Source organism: Aphelocoma coerulescens, chromosome 4 (genome assembly GCF_041296385.1).
Source record: "Aphelocoma coerulescens isolate FSJ_1873_10779 chromosome 4, UR_Acoe_1.0, whole genome shotgun sequence".
NCBI lineage: Eukaryota > Metazoa > Chordata > Aves > Passeriformes > Corvidae > Aphelocoma > Aphelocoma coerulescens.
This window is the reverse complement of record NC_091017.1, coordinates 45,528,035-45,545,130: the sequence shown is the minus strand read 5'-3', so window position 1 is coordinate 45,545,130 and position 17,096 is coordinate 45,528,035. Positions and strand designations below refer to the sequence as shown.

General features: G+C 38.0%; 1 protein-coding gene across 45 annotated transcripts in view; it reads right to left on the bottom strand.

The window, feature by feature from the left end:
• The window catches only part of TENM3 (teneurin transmembrane protein 3), a 1,310,258-nt gene that overhangs the window by 344,005 nt on the left and 949,157 nt on the right, over positions 1-17,096 (bottom strand). The window contains exon 1 of one of the 45 annotated variants that reach the window (XM_069013818.1): positions 14,325-14,405. The exons of 43 other annotated variants lie outside the window; for them this stretch is intronic. The gene's annotated coding sequence lies outside the window, so the exon portion shown is untranslated. Of the gene's footprint in view, positions 1-1,457; positions 1,501-14,324; positions 14,406-17,096 lie in introns of those variants that run through there. One more of the 45 variants, XM_069013821.1, reaches the window with a different exon arrangement.

Sequence of the window (17,096 nt, the reverse complement as noted above, 5' to 3'; positions counted from 1 at the left end):
TGTCAGTTCTAGTTTCTTCACTTCATGAATATTCAGAAGAACACACATCTGAAGCAACACTTACTCAGAGACGTCTATTTTGTATGAACAATCTAGCAACACACTTGCATTACCCTTTAGGCAAAGGGTGCCACAATGGACTAGGTGAGAAACACTGCATATTTATTTTTTTAATTTCCCCAAGCTTAAAGATTGCTCCATTACTTTAATAAAAGTATTTTGCTGGTGTTTGTTAATAAATACACTAGAAATGCTACATACTAGAAATACTGCTATCTATCTATCTATCTATCTATATATATATATTCTGTATGCAGCTCGCTGAGGAGTCTGTGTGTCTCTTGCATGAAGACTTAAACCCAGTGTGGTTGCAAGTGAGAACAAAGAAAAACAAAAACTGCTTATGGATGTCTAATAGCATAACCAGGAAATAAAAATATCATCTAAGATCCTTTCCCTTTACTAAAAGTTTTACACTTTACACGAAAATATATCTATATTTTTTGTAAATCTAGTTATCTTCTCAACATCAACACGAAGTGTTTGATAGTCATTGATCCTGGTCACAGGAAGGCCGCAAGAACACTAAGATTACCAACATCCTCTTGTCCAGACTGGAGAAGGTTTATTCCTCTTGCTTACTTGCAGATCCCAGATGCCCAGGTGTGGATGCCAGCCACATCAGCCACCACCAGCATGTCACAGTCATTTAGCACCTTTAACTTTGTGGATGCGAAAAATATTGAGGTGTCTTTAGCCAGGAGCACTCCAAGTAACACCTGCCAAAGCCAGAGCATTTTTCTGAGCACAGCTGCTGAACACTTCTCCAGTGATCCTGTCTGTGACAGCATTTCCAGCACAAGGAAACACATGCAGCACACACAGCTGCTGGCTGGAGGAAAAGCTCTCAGCTGTGGAGTAGAAAATGAAGGACAACAGCAGCTTCTCACGAGCTGAGAAGATGCTTACACTATTGATGACAAAGTGATGGCAAGGAGCAAAGCCTGGTAGCTGCAAGCCTGCCACCCACAAACCAGGAGGAGGGAGAATGTGTTCCCAAGGACAGAGCAGACACTGGGTAAGAGCAATGCAAGTAGCCAGGGAAGCTGAGCATCTACCACTGTATGGAAGCCCCACAGTGAGAGGGGGCTACCTTGATGTGTATGATGGCCTACCTTGACTGTCAGAACAACTGTCTTAGGGAAACAGCAAGAAGGAAGAATAAGGAGAGAAAAGAACAAGAACAAGCCAGAAACTCAGCAAAGGGGAGGAAAAAACCCCTAATTCAGAAACAAAAAAGGGCTGTCACTGAGCAACAGAAATGAATTTCCAGAAAAGAATAAGGGAGGTTCAGCTAACCACTGTCCACTTCCTCTAGGCCAGTATTCACATGTACAATATCCCATTCTAGACCAATAGTAAGAACAGAATAAAATAAATTGGCTTTTCCCCCTTACCCCGAAATGTAAAGACAACATAAACCAATATTCCAGATTATTCATAGGTTAGCAAGCATAGTCCCGGAAGGGATATCCTTGCTAAGGGGTGCTTACAGCTTCCTCTGGGACCTGATAGAACCTATCAGCTGGCCAGTTTGAATATGGACAATTCTTTAAGCCACTTAAAGTTGTGACCGCCTCTGTGATCCACACTTAAGAATAGACAAACTCCCCCCCAAGCTCTCTCTCGTTTCCGGCGCTGGCACAGGTGGCTGCAGGCCCCGTGCGGGGGGCAGCGGGCCCGGCCAGGCCCTGCTTGGGCCAGGCCGGGCCGGGCCACGGCCATCCTGGAGCCATGGGCCTGTTCCAGCCGTGGAATCCCCCCCCCCCCCCACTGCCTTGCCGTGGGCAGCCGGAGCAGCTTGGCTTCCCCCCCCCTCCACTGCGGCCAAGATTCAGCAAAGCGGCACCTCTGTCCGGCAGAGGTCAGTGACCAACAGCGATAAGCCACATTCCAGCTGCAAGGCCGAGGTGAGATTAACCCTTTTATTGCTGTGAAGAGCTGAAAACCTGAGGGAAGAGAGAGAGGAGATGCTTAAAGCTGAAAGTCTGTTGTGAAGCTATGATATATCAGAGTATCCCGTTGTAATTTCATGAAGATATGGGGGGTGGAGTGTTCAACTCATAAGCAATAGGCAGATGCTGCCGCAGCTGTAATTTCATGAGAAGTTTGGACAGAGAGAGATGAACCAGATGAACCAGATGAGGACTTTTGCTCCAAATGGGAAAGGAGAAAAACCTCAATTCCTAGAGATGCTCCCAGAGATAGTTCTAATGATGAAGATGAGGAAGACCCTTTGCTCCCAGGGAAGGAGAAGGGCCTCTGTTTCTTTGTTTCTGAACAGCTCAACCTTAAAATTGTACCCCAAAAAACTTTCACGAGTGGACCCTCGAAAGCAGTTGCGGGAAAAGCTGCAAGTCGGGGGAAGGGACTTACATCGCGAGCAGAGAGACTCCTCTTCCTAAATGGACTGAACAATATTTGGAAGTGGGTGGCTGTCTCGTTGTGATAATGTTTTCATAGCACGAGCAAGAAGAGACTTCTCTTTCTAAATGGACTGAACAAGGTTATTATGGAAGTGGTAAACAGACTGAACATCTTAAGGGTTGTCTTTACATTGTCAGTGGGAGAAGGGAGGAAGGTGGGGGGAGGAGGAGAGTTCTGAAGGTGGTATAATTTTTTTTTCTTTTCTTTTTTTAGGTCTGTTAATAAACTTCTTTATATTCTTTCAAGTTTGGTGCCTGCTTTGCGTTTCTCCTAATTCTTATCTCACAGAAGATAAACAGTAATGAGTATTTTAGCCCAAACCACTACAAATACAAACTAACTTAATCTTAGTCATACATTAAACCTAAAATTTTATTTCAAAAGAAGTTACTATTGAGGCAAGCATAATGAAAATAAATAACTGTATGCCTATGCTGACAGAGATATCACAATTTCATACTCTTATTATAACAGAAACTTTTGATCCCCAACTTCTATTCCAGGACAGCTCTTAAGGATAACTTATCACTCTTGCCTTTATATCTAAACGATAAAGAAATTATTGTCAGAGCCTTGCAGGGTTAAGGATGCTTAAACTACTTTTCTGTTTAAAAGGAGAACATTCATTCTGCAAGTTAGAAGACTAATCCCAAAAATAACTTCTAATAACTATCTGCCTGCACTGTGGCTACTAAGGAGAAAAAACCCATCCAGATCTCTACACACATAAAATATTGAAATACTGTATATGACAGACAAAAACATTAAAGCGGAAAGGTGTTCCAACAAAAACTGAAATTTTTAAACTTTCAGACAAAGTAAGAGACTTTAATATCTCTCAAAGGCTTCTGGATAAAATTTGTCACTAGTACTTGAAAACTTGCTAACTCTTTATAAAGGTTTAGACAGAATTAACTTCAAAACATAATAGCTTTCAGAGCTGCACTCTGGTCAGTCAGTGACGTCTAAGTGAATTTGTCACAACACATAAACACCAGTTTGGAAGGAACTGGTTTGCCTTAGTTCACATTTGAAGCTTAAACATTTTGACTGAAACAAAGACAAGCCTCCAAATAGGGTCTGACCTTTGCATAACTGATCACCTCTTTTCAAGTTCTGCAGCTGTAGCCAGCAACAACACACTAATGAACAATTTGCCTGTATCCAAAATGCCTCAACCCTTGACACTTAGAAAAAACCCCACATCTTCTTTGGCTGGAATTCGACGGTAGGAACATTATAACAGCTCACAGATGTGACAGCTGATACAGTGTCAATATAGGTGAGACTCAAGTTCAGAGCTAGAGCTGTTGTTGCTGCTCAGCTCTATGGGCATCACATGGCACCACAGCTCGGGAGTTGCTCCCTTGTCTCTTGCACCCTGCTTGTGGTGCAAGCTGGCAGCTCCCACTCTTCTGCAAGATCCAAACGCTGAAGGACTGTAAGAAATGTCACATATGAGTCACAGTAAGTGTATTTACACTTTAAAATCTAACAAATGAAAACAACCACAAACAACTTCAAAATTAAGTTTTAAGAAAATTATTCACCAAAATAAGATGACATAGGAAGCTGCAAGAAAACCGCCTAAAAATTATTTTTAAGCAGTATGTATGACACAAGAGCTCCTATTAAAATGCACTTGACTCACATAACCAAGATCTGTGCTAAAATGAAAAGAAAACACTGAAAGCAAAATATATGCAACAGCATATTCAGATTATGAGTAAGAGAGAATGGTTATATATTGATCCCTGAAATTAACTGGAATCCAGCCAAGATATAGAACAGTCAGAAAAAGAATGAATGCTTCTTTCATACACTGCAAATACAGACAAAGAAGGGATGGAGAGAAACGAAAGTGTCAAGACGGGAAGTTCAGACCACAGGGTACTAAAAAAAAATGCCAATGTTATATATAGTAAATGACATTTGCAGGTAGAGGAAAAGTATCAGCTGAGAAGTTCAGGATCAAACATGCTACCAAGGTTATTCATGGAAAGTCTAAATAGCAACTCTCCAAGAAGAACAGTTGATTTGTCCCCAGGAGAAACACATTCATGTGAAGCATTTAGAAGGAAAGACAGCACCAGCAGGCAAAAAGAACAGAGAAGAGTCATTAAAGGTGTCAAGGAATATGTACAGCTGAAAATCACAAGCACAGAACTGTCAGTCAGCAGCATAATTTAGACCCTGTGTATAAGTAAGAGCAAATGGCCAAGAAGTGACCCTTGTGAGAGGGACTGGAGAGAGCAAGGGTCTTGTCACGTAAGAAATGAACAAATACACACCTTCTTTTATTTTTTAAGAGACGTGTAGAAAAATGTCAACAATAAAAGGATAGGGCAGGTAGTTGGATGAGAGATTTGTAGAAACACAGCAGTTATATAAGGGGAAGAAAATGAAAGAAATAATACCTGCACAGTGACTGCACATAATTTCTCAGAGCGGTCATCATTATCCTGAGTTAGGTCAATCTCAAATGTAATTTCTTAACAAGTATTATGGAAAACACTATGAGCAAAGTCTAACACTGACTATCTTCTCTTTTTACTACCAAACAATTCATGACAAAAATGTTCCTTAGCTGAAGGAATTTTATATTGGGCCTTCTAGAGATATGACATTTAAACTTATTATTAACTGAACAATCTAAGCCAACTCTTACAAAGCAAAGCAGCAGGCAGACTAGCTCACTCCAGGTATTGGGCACATTTACCCATTTATTTAAATTACCTAACTAGAAAAAAATTGTAAGGCAAGAACATCACTTTTCAGCCCCTATCAGCTACATCTGGTGCTGCACATTTCATGAATAAACTAAAACTGAAAACTCTGTAAACATCTGACTAACTAGCAACTCAGTCTATGCCTAGGGTTCTTTTCAGAACCTGGACAGTTTCTAGATCATCTCCTTGTTACTCTCAAACTAAACATTTGAAAGAATATGCATAATATCTGAAGAAACTAAGTTTTCATCACAGGCAATACTTAATGGTTGAGAAGTATATATAATAAAACCACATAAAGCAAAAAATATTTTATGAGAAAACAGAATGACTACCGACTTGCTCAAACCTACTTAAAAACAGCAAGAAAATACTACCTGTTCTGTTAAGAAAGAAGACTTAACTAACAGCAAATGTTGGTAAAAAAAAATTTGGTGGGCTTGTTTTGTTTGTTTGTTTACTGTAGATTTTTCTTTTAATGTGGATATTAGTTGAATATTAGGGGGTGCTTTACTGCCTGGAAAACAGACTCATGTGACGTCCACTCATGGCCTATGTGTATTTGGTATGTCCTACACACAGGTCAGAGATGAAAATGGGAGAGTTCTTGCAATTCTTAACATGAATTAAGCAGAGGCCATCTCAAGAAGCAGACCTGTAAACCTGAAAACTCCTGCATCCTTTGGCCAAAACTTTGCCTTCCAAAAAACTCCCAACAAAATAAGATATCAGAAGCTGCCTTTTTTTACTGAGATCAGGAGAACTGAAATAATAATTTAAAAACCTAAGAAGATAAAAAACTAAATGAAGATCTAAATGTTTTAAATCACAACAATGCATCACATGCACACTGTTACAGAGCACATAATATCCTAATATTACTACATTTAAGTGTTCTACATGGATATGCATATGATATATTGTGATTTAAAGCATTTTAATTCCATTGAAGAAGTTCTATAGCTTTAAAACCTGCTGCAATTTTGCATGACTGCTGCCTCTTACATTCCTCAACATGAAGTGACAGATTCTGCTGAGTACTTACTTACTAAGAGCCTTGGCAGAACTTGCAGGCTCTGATTTTATTGTAGGATTGTAACTCTATATACGCATTACCAGACCTTCTGCTTAGAATCATAGCATCAAACACTACAGTAATCTCAAGCAAAGTTTTTGTTCAATTGATTTTTCCCACTGTCTAAACGCCTCTGCTTAAAAATCTTGATGCTTTGAAGCATCTAAAAGTTGCTAATGTTCAGTACACAAGACATCTCTGCTGCATTGTCAGACCAAGACTCAGTGGATAGATCACAAATACAAATATTTTACAGAAATACAGATATTTGTATTTTACAGGACAGATTTCTAATCCTGCCTCAGCTGGTAACGACAAACACGTGCTAAGTACTTAGCATGCAAAAACCCAACATATAAATAAATGTTCAAGAATATACACTATATATATGTACCTACAAGTTAGATATGTAGCTGCTAAGAGATAATACTCTAAGAACAATCTTGCTGTACTAGATTAAAAAAAAAGATGAATGAATGAATGTTGCTTATTTTCAGGTTTTCAACAGTGCAGGTTTCCAAGCCAAACATGAAAGCTGGGAATGTAACATATTGCTCTGAAAACACTGAATAAACCAGCAAAAGGGGGAAGTTTGTTAAAAACACAGATTGTGTCATATGCCACAAGTAGAAAAGTAGCTTTGCCAGTGTTTGAAAACCAGCAGCACAATAACAAAATCCAAAAGTTCCTTTTTATCAAATATTATTTCAAGTCAGCTGATCTTGAGAAACAAAAGAATATTTCAATTATCTTATCTTTCATTCTCAAATCACAATGGAGAAAGAAATTTAGTAAATACAGGGATCAGTTTATGTATCACGAGCAATAACTCATCAAACCTTCTCTATCCCTTGTAAGTGCATAATGTTAACAACTGTTTCATATTCAAATTGAAAAGGTTACTGTAAAACAGAGTAAAGTATGCATCTAACATCTTTTCACTGATTTTATTTACAGTGTTTCTTGCTGAAAAAATGTCTGCATAGCATACAGAGCTTTGCTATCAATATACCACAATTTTCCAGTTTCCTTTCAGACAAAGTAACATTGATCTCAAAAAAAACCAACCCCAACCTTCCTATTTTGTATTGAATCTCAATAGTTTCCATAGTCAAAGACATCAAAGAGTCTCTTCTTCCATGAAAAAGGCTTGAGAAAAACTAGGAACAGCAGAGATATCTCTCTCCCATCTTCTCTTCATCTCTGCCAGTGATTTTCATAAAGCCATGCTACTAATTAAATGGACTGTCCAGATGGGCATTCCCTCTTTTCTGGGCAGCTGACTTCCATAACAGCATAATGACCTGGTGCTAAACCCCTTCCTGCTTCCTCCACAGCAGCTTCTGTGGTTGCAGCATGCCATCTATGCTGCAGGACCCAAAGTGCACAGGAACATTCTCAGCCCAGCCCTCCCTTACATGGGGGCTTCACTCCACTCTCACAACATGCAACATATGGAGTGGAAACGTGAACCAAGAACTGGCAATGTCTGACTGCAAACATGGATTTCAACTGCTGACATAAAGAAACCAGATTTATGGAAAGCCAAAGAGACCAAAGCCCATTATCGTCCACCCTTCCCAGTAAAAGCACGTGCATCAACATAGGAAGGACAACTAAACAGTCATCTGAAATACAAGTCCTCTTTCACTTTCCATTGCACCCTGCAGAAGAAAAGCAAGTTATTCTTCAGTCCTGAAAGCTTTAATTGAGGAATTTCACAGATATTTGTAATTTTAGTTTGTTTAGTGTTTGTTTTTAATCAAAAACTTTCCGTCAAAACAAAGTGGTAAATTGATGGCAAGACAATTCTGTTTGAATATTGCATTACTTTAGTTGGTAGTCAGCCTTCAAAAATTCCAGTTATTCAAAGAGAGGAAACCAGCTTAAAAAATAAATACATTAGTAAGAAACAAACAATCAATCACAGAGAAATAAAACAGAGACTAAGAGGAAGATGGTACTGTCAATGGAGGTAAGCAATCCACAGAAAGATATCTGCTTTAATAACTACATTTGCCAGAAGCATGGAACTAATTATGGTTCCAATATACATAATGCATTCAGGGATCTCAAGTAACAGACATTACTACCTGGCATTTCCAGCCCAGTTGTTGAAGTATACTGATTGTGAGCATAAATGTTCATATTATGAAAGAGGCAGATGGTCTGCTTCACCAGAAACATTACAGTCTGACATTTGTTATCAATTGTACTGATTTAATACTAATGAGAGTAAATGGAGAGAGATTTGCAAAAATCTGTCTCTTGGGAAGATGTATGCATACCTTTAAAGATCTTTTACTTCATATTTATCATGTTATGGTACCAAGAGGAATAAGGGTATATTTTAATATACAGTGCCTCTCGGACATTTGCAAGGAGCATTCAGGCCAGGAATCAAAACCTACAATGGAATAAATTTCTTCAGGAAAAGAAGCAGAGGTGGTGCTTCAGTAACTCTGCCACAGTAGCAAACAAATCAAGATAAAATTTATTTTTATGATACTATAAAATACCATTACACGCAATGCTGAGGCTTTCGTTCACAAGTGCAACAATTTGAAGATGTGCACAGCAAGTTAAGTAATGCTTGTTCTCCAAATGCTGATGTGCTCTGCTCCTTCTCAGTGTGTCCTGCTGACTGCATGCTCACTGCGGACGGGAGAGGAGGAAGAGCCACCAGCCTTCCCCTGGGACGATGAACTACCAGGAATGCTGAACTGCCAGGAACCCAAGCCAGGTTAAGCAGCACAGCCTGCCCCGCCACAAACACTGACTGCGTTATAGATGATGGCATAAATCAGAAATCCAAACTGATGAACATTAAACAAGGGGCATAAATTATCAGTGCTTTCTCAAGCCTAGCACTTCTCCTTACACTTGTTCTCCATGCAATTGCTTCAGGCCTTAAGAGCCATTAAGGCTGGCTATGTTTCTCATAACAGCAGCAGTGAAAGTGTTCCTTGTAAGTCAGTGTCTGGTCATCAGCATTTCTGTAACGACCACATTATCATCTCTCAGATTTTTGCTCTTATGAAATGCCACAAGCATTCCTGGTCTAGCAGGACATGCCAAGGCAGGGAGACAGAGCCTCTATAACAAACCAGCACCACAGAAGCTCCTTGCTTGTTTTGTTCCTTTCAGATACTTTCTTTTCTGTTTTGTTTCTTCTGCAACACCGTAGTGTGATCAAACATACAGTGATTTGTTACTTCCTCATTAATAACACAGCATCAATTCCATGGACATTTCCAAGTTTATTCAAATGACTCTGAGTACAAGCACAATTTTAGACTGAGGTGTAATGACACAGCATAATGTTACAATTCAATTGCTTCACTTCAATTTATGTCAGACACCAGAATTTGCGAACTGATTTGGACAGACTAATAGTGAACACCTGGATTTCTTCTTTCATAGCCAGAACTGTAAATATGTATTCACTCATTTACTATTTCATCAAAAGCCAATGGCTGTTTATTGTCTGAGGATAGAATACTAGGGGCTTTATTATGAAGCAAAAATTTATTTGTTTCTAATTATCCATGTACTATAACAAATAAATATCTACGATAAAGAGGTGTTTAAAGTAAGCCTTTTAATCTAACCATCCTATAGGCTATTGATAAAAAATAAATTTAAATGTACTTTTCATTGCTTGGAGAAACTGACTTCTGCTAGGATTTCAAGACCCTATATACTGAAGGTCAGGCATTAAATATTACAATTTTCCAATTCTGTAGTATTTTATAGCAAAGACACAGTCATTCTAAAGTAAGATTAAAACCAATATTCTATTCCTTGCACAGACTGCTGTACTAGCATACTGCAAAAAATAAATACTGTGCTTCTAGCTGAGATAAAAATGCCTCTGGTATAAAGTAAAGAAAATTTAAAGTAAAGTCAGCTGTACATGCTGTAACACTTTCTCTGAAGCTTCGACACTGGAACACAACACAAATTAACTGTCATGTTTAAGCAATTATCTTCTATCAAAACGATCAAAAAACTAATTTACACAAGAGATACAGTAGATGCATTTCCAATTCTCCCTCTAGCTTCCCCAAGACAGTGCAACTGATCTAAACAAATACAGTCAATCATTTGTGAGTGCGTGTATGTGGGGAAAGAGTGCTTTTCTTAAATTAATATTTATTCTTAAGTAAATGGAAGAAGTGTGATCTTGCCTGTAAGGGATAGACTGGAAATACAGAACATATGTCAGTGAATGCTTTATGTATAGGGATGTCATCCAGATCAATATCCTACTTTTCACTATAAGAAATTTTTTCCTCACAAAAACTGAAAGCACAAATGGATACTACTCAATTTTCCAAACAAGGTTTTCACAGGGCAAAGAGGGAACTAAGTGGAGACAAAAAATATTATATTCAGCCTCCTGAAACAGAATTTGCCCCTTGTGACTTTGAGTAAGATGTCTGCTCCTATCTCACAAACAATAGCATCTAGAAGATGAACCATATCAAGCCTGGGTTCCTAACCAAAACATATAAGCAAATCAGTGTCATTTGGCAAGGGGAGAGGGGACTGGGCACCACAAACAACACATACAGAGGGGAAACAATTTTTTTCCTCCCTTCATTCTTTCTAGATACTCTTGTGCATCTACAGCAGTAGAATCTTCTAATCACTTTTTTTTTTTAAAGTACAGGGCTCAATATTATTAGTAGAATTTTAATAAAGTGATTTGCTGTAATAAATTAATATACCTACACTGCTTCATATATTCTGTCTCTTCTGCATGCAATATGCAAATTCCACTAAAATCTATTGCAAATAGCAGTGCCTAATTTTGAAAAGTGACTAAAAAAGCACAACGTTCAAAAGAACAAAGTATTTTCATTACTAAAAATATCTCTCCTGGAGATATGAACTACTTTTTCTCTTGTTTTGTTTTTGTTTTCCCTCAACCTTTTGTACATACAACCTCAAAGCCTTGTCTCAACCTCAGCTGGTATTGAGCCTAGGGCTTTTTGACTAAGAAACAGAATACAATGAATAATTTCTATACCAAAATTTGTAACACTAAGCTATTTGTAAATTATTTCTTTTAAATTTAATCAGGCACTCAAACACTGTAATATGCCAGGCAGTAAATATATATTTTTTTAATTGCTAAAGGGATACAACAGGTTTTAGCTTTTTTTACTCAAAACAAAATAAACCCCACCAATTCAATGACCTGCCCAAAACTGCTGTGGCTGTCCTTACACAGACTACATGCATGAATAAGAATCAATGCTGCCAACAAAAATCTGAGCAAAGACAACCGACGTCAATTATCCATTTTATATATTCTTTAATTAGGACCTATCCCCTACTTTATCATCTATAATCCTGGCAAAACTCTGAGATTTGCATATTAACAGCGCCTGCATGCTAATCACTGTCATCTTCTAAACCAGGAAGGTGCATATATATCTCTACAATAGGATTAAGACTAGTTTTCATGAAACTACACAGGAGCAGCAACCCTGTTCTCTCCTGCTTCTGGCCAGGTCTGTGCCCCCCTGCCCCTTGTCTCATCCCAAAGTTTGGGGTGTCCTTGTTACCAAGGCTCATCTGAGTTAAAGAGTCACTTTCACCAAGTCAGTTTTAAGGTAGGTCCACTCCCCTGCCTGCATCTGCATTCAGCCTGTCTAGCGCTCAAGCAGGCAGGTGTGGGCACAGGCAGGGACTCCAACAGGGTTCATGAAATCATGATCCTCACCCCACAACCTGGCTTCATCATCTGAATCCAGCAAGCATTACATAGTGAATCCAGACTCAGAAACTGTTTCTGATGCAACAGTCACTTTTTGCTGAAGTACTCATCATCTCCCAGCAAGAGCACCACACAAATTTAAGCATTGCTCTTTCTTTTCTACTGCTCTTCTCCTGTACTGGTGAACCTCAAGCATTTACCAGTGACATTCAGGTACATAATTCAGGTTTCCATATAAAAATCAATTTGGAGTCTTGGTAGCTACATTTCTACCGTTTATTTCTCATTCTCCTCCTTGCAACCAGAGCTAGCCATCATTACCAAAGGCATTTCATCTCTGCTGATACAAGCTGGAAAATGTCATATTATCATACCGGTCTGAAACTTGGATCTTGTGGAAAACGCAAAATAAAAATTCAGTCAAGGGTAGGGAAGCTGAACAAGACAGTAATTGTTGACACATATGTACATAGATATTTGCCACACAAATCTGAATGCAGTGATGAAAAGCAGAAGATGAAGGAAATGAAAAATGGATCAATTACTGCCCAGGAAAAAGTTTACCTTGGGAATAGGGACTATGAAAAACAGGCTTACTAAACCTGGCAGCAACTATCTGAATATGTATTTTTTCCCCCCCACATTACAAAAAGTAAGGCAATATCATAGGCTTTCTCCCTGCTGAAAGGCCACTAGCAGTTTGGAGTAATGAAAACCCTTTGAGAGACAGTAGTTGTAAGGTAGAATTACAGAGGCCTGGTGGATCTATCCATGATTGATATGAAACTGAAGATACTACTAATAATGTATTTTCAGGTCTTATCATGCATGTAATTCATAAAGGGAATTCAAGGGACAGTTTTAAACAGACTCAATATTTATATTACAAATAGGCATATACATTATGAAGTGTCCTCTGGCTGAAAGGCAAAAGTTTTCTTATCTGAAAAGAATATCTCAAGTTATGTTTTATCCTGTCCTGTCACAGTAATTCTTGCAATGATTTCCCTTCCTCTTTTACTAAGGGGAAAAAAATCCATGGTCTTATTGGATTCTTTAAGCAGAAATGACATTCTGGCTCCATCTCAGTGTTTTAGCTCAATTCTTCTAGAAAAATAATGTTATTATGAGATGGCTAAACACAAATAATAAAATTTGAACCATGTTGTCCAAGTTCTATCAAATTTTGCAAGATACTAGATGTCTCAGATATGAATTTCACAGAAGTTAGAAACCTTACAGAAAAATAGGACCAAACACTGACTCTTGGGGGAAGAGCAACCACAGCTTTGCCCCTTTTCTCTCAAAGAAAAGGCAAACTACTAATAATCAAAATTCAGGTTCTATTTGTTGAAACCACAAGCATGACGTTCCTAATACACCCAAAAACCATTGAGAGAGAGCACACTTGAGGAACATGGCAGGGAGCTAGGGCACCCAACAGTGGAGGCTAAAATACATAGGGAATTAACCTAGAAGGAAATTCAGGTTTTAGGTCTACTACTCATGAAACAACTTCATGGGTATGGAGTATTCCCAGGTCATTGCACCTAAGAAAGAAAACCAACCAAACAACCCTTGAAGAGCAGACACATCCAAAACATACACATAGATAATCTGGGTAAGTCAATACCAATTAAACAAATGGGATGAAAACCACTGCCATTATTATTGTGACTGGATAGTTTTAACTCTCTTGGTAGCATGCAATATAGCAACGTAGATTTGTGCTGAGGTGCCTAAACAAAAGACAGAGCATATCTCTCTTCATCAAAATGTCCAAGTAATACGATAAACATTGAAATAGAACAGTGGAGAAAACCTCCCACCATTTTTTTCTTCATACAAATAGATACTATTTGTATATGTAGACTGTAAGCGCACATGCATCCCTTTAAAGAGCTGGTTTTCAAAGTAAGTTTCTTTTTTTTCCCATTCCCCTAAGAAGAAAATATCATTGAGAGAAGTCAAATAAAATAAATAGAATAACTGATGCCCCCCAAAATCCAGAGCAGATACAAATTATTGTTGACTCATATTGTAAATTGCCTTTCCACTACAAGCTTTTAGAGTAATGCAACAAGGAAAAAAATGTTTTTCAATCACTGCCATCCATCAACTTGGTAAACAAGTAAAATGTATACTCTGCCATCTGCTAGCTATTAGTCTGCGTAATCACAAAATATCATGTAATGTAATCATAAAAAACACTATTATTACCTACTCTTTCAATTTATAAGCAAATATTTCTATCTGTCAAATGATTTTATGCTAGCATGAGGCTTGAACCTTCTGCACTGCTTACCATCAATCTAGTCGTCAGTCTTAGATAAGTCTGTCTCTGGTTTGGTCCTCCTGCATTTGGGAAATACTCAGCATGGCAGTGCCATATCTGATCCCAGAAGAAAACACTTGAAGAGAAGGGTCAGTAAACCATCCAGCTGTCAAGGACCCGAACAGTTTAACAGCAATGGCTGTGAGAGTCACTGCTCTTGGTCAGGCTGGCTTAGATGCTGCCAAAAAAGAATGGAATTCTCAGTTCTAAGATTATTTTTTTCTGCACCATATTCTATTTACCCTTGATACTTATCTTTACACATCTTTCCATGAGAAAGAGCCCTCGAAAAGGTACAATTTTCTCAAATGACATCTTTTAAAAGGTATAGTGGAAACAGTTTTAATCTAAAACATTTAAGTTAGAGGAATAGTGGTTTTTTTCACAGATTTCCAACCAAAACTCTCCATTAGAAAGCAAACAAATTAATAAGAAATTGTTCAGGGAAACTAAAACATCCTACTGAAAAATTTTTCAATGATATGTACTACTAAAATATGTTTAAACAATGGAACTTGATGGTATTCCTAGAAATTTCTCAATAAACTGAAAAGCCTTCACATAAAGGGATGTTTACTATTTTTACTAGCTCACAGAACTTGCCAGAATTATTACCCCATCAGACCAATAGCAACAGCAGGTCCAGTTGTCTACAGCTAGGACACCTATTCCTTTTTAACTACTTTTAATTTACGGCAAAAAACCAAATATTTTATGGCAGGGAAGACTGTACTTAAGCAGATTCTTCTTCCCACCAGCTAAATGTCAAAACCAAAGGTAACAGTGTAAGTGACACAGAAGCCATTATTTCAGCTGTACATGACTCCCATTTGTTCCCGAAGGTGATCCTCTGCCAACTTGAGGGCTAGAATCTGCTCCTGCAGTGACAGAACAAAGTTGAACAGTGTACCAGGGGAATACCTGGGGTGTTGGTGGCCTACCAGGTGTCATAGTAAATTAAAATGGTAACTTTTTAAAGATAGGTCCTATGATTGTCCTATGATTGACTTTGAAATTCTGAATTAATATGTCTCTCAAGCTACGGAAGTATCTTTCTTTTCTTCAGATCAGCTGTTTCAGGACCAACTTCCTTATAACCTGTCAGAAATCTTGATTTTCTTTCATGTCTTGGTCAGTAAAATTCTGCCATATTCCACAAACATTATCAGTACACCTTAAAGATATGGTCCAGCATCCCAAATCAATTAACAGTGTAATAACACAGCCACAGGGACAGGAGAGAGATTATGCTCTTTAAAACACAAACATGAAGTCCACACTACTGGAAACAACAACCTTCTTTGCTTCTTGGGTAAACACCTGAATCCCTGCAGCAGTCAGGATTTTCTTTGAGGCAACCGCCACTCAGTCTGGTGTATGGTGCTGCCAATCCAGTTTTTGGAGCCCTTTAAGTCACAAAGGTCACCCAAACTACTAAAATAAGAAGCAGACTGAACCAGATCTCTCAAACACATCTATCTCCTAAATCTAAACTTGTCATCCTCTTCCAGGTGTTTGTTAAATATTCCTGCAGTTTGTAGGACAACTCTGTTGCAATGGAGAGGAACTAAGAGTTCAAAACCCACACTTAAAAACTACACTATCCATGCTGCAAGGTGACCATTAAAAAATTATGGAATGAAATGTGTATGATGGCAAGTGAGATTTCCCATTAACAGCTAAGTATTAACACAAACTGAGAAATGGTTTTTTAGTTTCATGCATTTTGATGCCATCTTTAATTACGTTTGCTACGGAGTCCATGACTGATACCACAGGTAAACAGTAGCAAGATTGTATCTGCAAGCATCACTCTCTCATTTGTTCACTTCCTAAACTTTTTGTATCTATTGTATTTGATTTTATTATCTAAATTTATTATATACAGTATTAATAAAATTTAAAAATTAGTGCTCTCATAAAAAAGTATACACGAATAACAGAAATGAGATAGTGATATTAAGGTAGGTTTTAGTCTGAGACAGGTTTCATTTCTTAGGAGGGAATGAAGTCTATATTCAACTTGCCCACTAATGCCACTATATTTACATAAGTGACTGAAAATTGAAAGAAAGTCTCCAAAAGCAAAGGCATTTCCTTTTTTTTTTCTGGATCAATTCTGTAATTACATCATATAGTATATGACACAAATACGGGAATTTAGTGATTCTCAGAAACTGAAGACTTCAGTAAATGATTGCACAATATTTTTCGGTTAGATACAGGCACAAAGAGATAAAGTGGGGGGGAAGGGCAACAGGGGGAAAATGACAAAACAAAAATGAAACAAAAAACCACAAACAAACCAAAAAAACCTAACACCTCAACAACAAACCAAACCTTCTGGACTACTATCTCAATTCAAATTTCCTCTGCAAAAATTTAAAACAGGCTCTTTCCCTAAACACTAAAGCCACATGCCTCTGTCACCCTTATAATACATGAGGAAGAGGGAATGTCCCAAGAGAAGGACATACAATGGATACATTCAACCAGGGACGTTGACTGACTTACATTAACCATATGGTGTACAGTAAAGTCATAAAACAGTTTGGCCTCACCAATTCTATACTTTCTAAGAAAACGATTTTTTAAAAAATTCTTTACAATACTTCTTACTTAGTCTATCTGGGTATTTGGTTTTAGAATTCATAACTTCTCATCACTTCAGAATTTCCAACACCAACTCCACAGAATCGAACCCAAAAGGCTCAGTTTGTAGCCTTTGCTTGGCCATTTTCC